The sequence below is a fragment of the Hylobates moloch genome, unplaced genomic scaffold (assembly GCF_009828535.3).
Source record: "Hylobates moloch isolate HMO894 unplaced genomic scaffold, HMol_V3 SCAFFOLD_18, whole genome shotgun sequence".
Taxonomy (NCBI): domain Eukaryota; kingdom Metazoa; phylum Chordata; class Mammalia; order Primates; family Hylobatidae; genus Hylobates; species Hylobates moloch.
In genome coordinates, this window is record NW_026652293.1 from 68,712,533 (window position 1) to 68,718,199 (window position 5,667).

Consider the following 5,667-nt stretch of genomic DNA (forward strand, 5'->3'; position numbering starts at 1 on the left):
TGTAGAATTACAAATATGGATTTGAAAGGAGGCTTACAGGTCATCTGGTTTCATAAGATGGGGAAACTGAGGCCAAGGGAGATGGGGAGGAAATGACTGAGGACTTTGAGTTGTTCTCTGAATTTGCATTCTCTTTTTTCTCTCCAAATGTGTGTGCAGAGCTTTTGATAATTGATCTAAACCTGTATACTCTACAATTAGATTCTCATCTTTCATTATCTATCTGACTTTTTGATGTATCTGCTTCCTCTGGGATGGTCATTTGTCTTTGCCTTGTTTCTAATTTTTTTTTTTTTTTTTTTAACGTTCAACTGACTGCTTGGTTTCTCTTTTCTTTGAAAGACTCTTGATGTAAATAAGCCTTTTATCCCAATCAGTGGCCTATTTAATTATATCTTTTCACATTTGCTTTCTGGTCTCTACTGACTAATTTCTCAGAAATTTGCAAGGGTGAATCACAATGCCTCCAAGCCATGATTCCCAGAATCAGAAAATTGCTTTTTAAATTTGAGGTAGACTGAAACGTTTTCCATCCACGTACATGATATGATCTAATACACCAGCCTTTGCTTTCTGGACCTTAGCGTTTACATCTGCCAGGTGGATGTTTTCCCAACTTGCATGAAGACTGCTTCTTGTTGAAAGCATCTTGGAAAATCTGAAGCCCTTTCCACCTCAACAGCACAGGCTGGGCTGGTGTGCTGGGCTCATCCCTGTAATTCCAGCTGTTTGGGGGACAGAGGCAGGAGGATTACTTGAGTCCAAGAGTTCAAGACCAGACTGGGCAACATAATAAGACCCTATCTGTATTAAAAATAAATTAGTCAGGCATGGTGGTACATGGCTGTAATTTCAGCTACTTATGAGGCGGGAAGATTGCTTGAGCCCAGAAGTTCGAAGCTGCAGTGAGCTATGATCATGGCACTGCACTCCAGCCTGGGCAACAGAGTCAGACCCTGTCTCAAAACAAACAAAAACAGCATGAGGCTGGGTACAGTGGCTCATGCCTGTAATCCCAGCACTTTGGGAGGCCAAGGGGGGGCAGATCACTTGAGGCCAGGAGTTCGAGACCAACCTGGCCAACATGGTGAAACCCTATCTCTACTAAAAAATACAAAAATTAGCCAGGTGTGGTGGCACATGCCTATAATCCCAGCTACTTGGGAGGCTGAGGCATAAGAATCACTTGAGCCTGGGAGGCAGAGCTTGCAGTGAGCCAAGATCATGCCACTGCACTTCAGTCTGGGCAACAGAGCGAGACTCTGTCTCAAAAACAAAAAACAAAACAAAACCAAAACAGCACCAGATACTTGACTGCTAGATTGCACATGAGCAAATGGTTCTGGGGCTAGAGATTGCGAAAGAAGCCTAAGTCATCTTCCAAGATGTGAAGAGTTTCCCTGCAAGCAGGGAAAGTCCAGAGAGGCAGGGCAAAATGTCAGAAAAAGTGACTGACTCCTCTGTTTGTTGAAGCCTCTCTGTGACACACAGTTATCCAGCTTAGAACATCTCTGGGTACAGTTCGGTTCCTTATCTGTGGCCTCTTCAAAAAGTGTCAATCATGAGGGTTGAAACACCCGCCTACGTACACACACACTTAGTGAATGAATTGACACAAGCCTCCAGATTCTTTTTTGAGAGTAGAATAGCACTCACTGTCCAATAGAAATATGATGCAGGCCCCAAAGCTGAGCCATATATGCAATTTAAAGTTTTTAGCAGCTTCTTTTTTTTTTTTTTTTTTTGAGATGGAGTTTTGCTCTGTCGCCCAAGCTGGAGTGCAGCAGCACGATCTCAGCCGATCTCACCTCACTGCAATCTCCACCTCTTGCACCCAAGCGATTCTCCTGCCTGAGCCTCCCAAGTAGCTGGAACGACAAGTGTGCACCACCATGCCCCGCTAATTTTTGTATTTTTAGTAGAGACAGAGTGTTGCCATGGTGGCCAGGCAGGTCTCGAACTCCTGACCTCAGGTAATCACCCCGCCTCGGCTCCCAGAGTGCTGAGATTACAGGCATGAACCACTGCATCCCTCCATTAGCAGCCTCATTTAAAAAGGTAAAAAGAAATATGACAATAATTATAATAACGTAATCAATATTTTAAATGATTGTTGAGGGCCGGGCACGGTGGCTCACGCCTGTAATCCCAACACTTTGAGAGGCCGAGGCGGGCGGATCACCTGAGGTCAGGAGTTCGAGACCAGCCCGACCAACATGGAGAAACCCCATCTCTACTAAAAATGCTAAATTAGCTGGGCATGGTGGTGTATGCCTGTAATCCCAGCTGCTCAGGAGGCTGAGGCAGGAGAATCGCTTGAACCTGGGAGACAGAGGCTGTGGTGAGCCGAGATTGCGCCACTGCACTCCAGCCTGGACAACAAGAGTGAAAGTTCATTTCAGAAAAAAAAAAATTGTTGAAGTATTTTACATTCTTTTGCTCCTACTAAGTCTGCAAAACCCAGTGTGCCTTTTACACTGAAGGAGCGTCTCCGTTCCAACTAGCCACAGCTGAAGTGGTCAGCAGCCACATGGGGCCGGCGGCCTGCAGGCTGGACAACACCAGTCCAGGTGTATCCAGAGAGTTGCTGAGGATGGCAGGATGGAAAGGAGGAGTATGAAATCGTGCCTGGAATGTCCAAGCTGATTTAATCTTATTGGTTAAAGATGTCCACTAGGTGGCGATATATGCAAGGAATGAAAATTTACTATGTGGCTGGCATTGTTAATACATGCAATTATTTGTAGATATAATTCAGTATTTCCATCATCCTTGCAAGATGAGTAACAGGATATTCACTTTGTGGATGAGGAAAATGAACCTGAAGCAACCTAGGCGTCTGGTGAAAGGGTTTCCAGCCAGCAACCGGAGGAGGCAGGAATCATGCCCGGGTGTGTGTGGTGCCGGAGCCCAAAGTCTTCCCAGATCCGCACACTTCATGCTCACTCATCTGCCAGCCACACAGAGGTCCTGGATGCCTGGTGGGCGATGAGCAAGCGACAGAGAGTCCGTGTGATGAGGTTGCTCAGGCTGATGTGACAACAGTGAGAAAAGGCGTCTCATCTCATCCCTAACCAGACGGGGTTAGGGATGGCGTCTTGGAGCAGCCAACCGGAGAGACTGACATCGCTGATAAAGAGGCAGATTTACATGACCTCATCTTTGTCAGTGCACAAAATGGCACCCTGCAGCCTACTGGACCCGGCTGCAGAAAGCTCTGGGTGTGCAGCAATACCACGTGGCCTCAGTCCTGTGCCAACGGGCCAAGATGGCGATGAGCCACTTTGAGCCCAACGAGTACATCCACTATGACCTGCTAGAGAAGAACATTAACATTGTTCGCAAACGACTGAACCGGCCTCTGACCCTCTTGGAGAAGATCGTGTATGGACACCTGGATGACCTGGCCAGCCAGGAAATCGAGCAGGGCAAGACATACCTGTGGCTGTGGCCGGACCGCGTGGCCGTTCTGCAGTTCATCAGCAGTGGGCTGCCCAAGGTGGCCATGCCGTCCACCATCCACTGTGACCATCTGAAAGAGGCCCAGCTCGGGGGCCAGAAAGACCTGTGCCAGGCCAAGGACATCAACCAGGAAGTTTATAATTTCCTGACAACTGCAGTTGCCAAATATGGCGTGGACTTCTGGAGGCCTGGATCTGGAATCATTCATTAGATTATTCTGGAAAACTATGCATACCTCAGGGTTCTTCTGATTGGCACTGACTCCCACACCCCCAGTGGTGGTGGCCTGGGGAGCATCTGCATTGGAGTTGGGGGTGCCGATGCTGTGGAGATCATGGCTGGGATCCCCTGGGAGATGAAGTGCCCCAAGGTGATTGGCACGAAGCTAACGGGCTCCCTCTCCAGTTGGACCTCACCCAAAGATGTGATCCTGAAGGTGGCAGGCATCCTCATGGTGAAAGGTGACACAGGTAGGTGCAATCGTGGAATACCACGGGCCCAGCGTAGACTCCATCTCCTGTGCTGGCATGGCGAAATCTGCAACATGGGTGCAGAAATTGGGGCCACCACTTCCGTGTTCCCTTACAACCACAGGATGAGGAAGTACCTAAGCAAGACCGGCCAGACAGACATTGCCGGTCTAGCTGATGAATTCCAGGATCACTTGGTGCCTGACCCTGGCTGCTGTTATGACCAACTAATTGAAATTAACCTCAGTGAGCTGAAGCCGCACATCAATGGCCCTTCACCCCTGACAAGTCTCACCCTGTGGCAGAAGTGGGCAAGGTGGCAGAGAAGGAAGGATGGCCTCTGGACGTCCGAGTGGGTCTGATTGGTACCTGCAACCATTAAAGCTATGAAGATCCGGGGCACTCAGCAGCTGTGGCCAAGCAGGCACTGGCCTATGACCTCAGGTGCAAGTCCCACTTCACCATCACTGCAGGCTCCTAGCAGATCCACGCCACCACTGAGCGGGACAGCTATGCACAGGTCTTGAGGAATGTGGGCGGCATCGTCCTGGCCAGTGCTTGTGGCCTCTGCATTGGCCACTGGGACATGAAGGACATCAAGAAGGGGAAGAAGAACACGATCGTCACCTCCAACAACAGGAACTTCACGGCCGCAACGACACAAACCCCGAGACCCATGCCTTCGTCACGTCCCCAGAGATTGTCACAGCCCTGGCCATTGCGGGAATCCTCAAGTTCAATCCAGAGACCAACTACCTGACAGGCAAGGATGGGAAGAAGTTCAAGCTGGAGCCTCCGGATGCAGATGAGCTTCCCCAAGCGGGAGTTTGGCCCAGGGCAGGACACCTACCAGCACCCCCCACAGGACAGCAGTGGCCAGCACGTGGATGTGAGAGCCTTTTAACAAGTGGGATGGCAGGACCTGGAGGACCTGCAGATCGCCATCAAGGTCAAAGGGAAGTGGACTTCTGACCACATCTCGGCTGCTGGCCCCTGGCTCGAGTTTTATGGGCACTTGGACAACATCTCCAACAACCTGCTCATTGGTGCCATCAACATTGAAAACAGCCAGTCCAACTCCGTGTGCAGTGCCGTCACCCAGGAGTTTGGCCCCGTCCCTGACACTGCCCACTGCTACAAGAAACATGGCATCAGGTGGGTGGTGATCGGGGACGAGAACTCGAGCCGGGAGCACGCAGTGCTGGAGCCTCACCGCCTCTGGGGCCGGGCCATCATCACCAAGAGCTTTGCCAGGATCCACAAGACCAACCTGAAGAAGTAGGGCCTGCTGCCCCTGACCTTTGCTGACCCAGCTGACTACAATAAGGTTCACCCCGTGGACAAGCTGACCATTCAGGGCCTGAAGGACTTCGCCCCTGACAAGCCCCTGAAGTTCATCATCAAGCACCCCGATGGGACCCAGGAGACCATCCTCCTGAACCACACCTTCAACGAGATGCGGATCAAGTGGTTCTGTGCCAGCAGTGCCCTCAACAGAATGAAGGAGCTGCAGCAGTGAGGGCGGTGCCTCCCACCACACCCCCCAACCACGCCCCCCAGGGCTGGCATCATGTTCAAGTTCAGCTCCACGTGTGCCATCAGCAGATCCGATCCATCCAGCTGTGGGTTCTGATTCCAAGATGATGTGACCAGACATGCTTCCTGCTCTCCGCTCAGCCCACAGAGTGACTGTGGTTGGGGGAGGTTCTTAAAATAACTTTTTAGCCCCTGCCTT

General features: G+C 50.6%; 1 pseudogene; it reads left to right on the top strand.

Annotated features, from left to right (window-relative positions):
* The first annotated feature begins 3,177 nt into the window (after window positions 1-3,177).
* Window positions 3,178-5,451, top strand: LOC116457309 (aconitate hydratase, mitochondrial-like; annotated as a pseudogene).
* The last annotated feature ends 216 nt before the right edge of the window (window positions 5,452-5,667 follow it).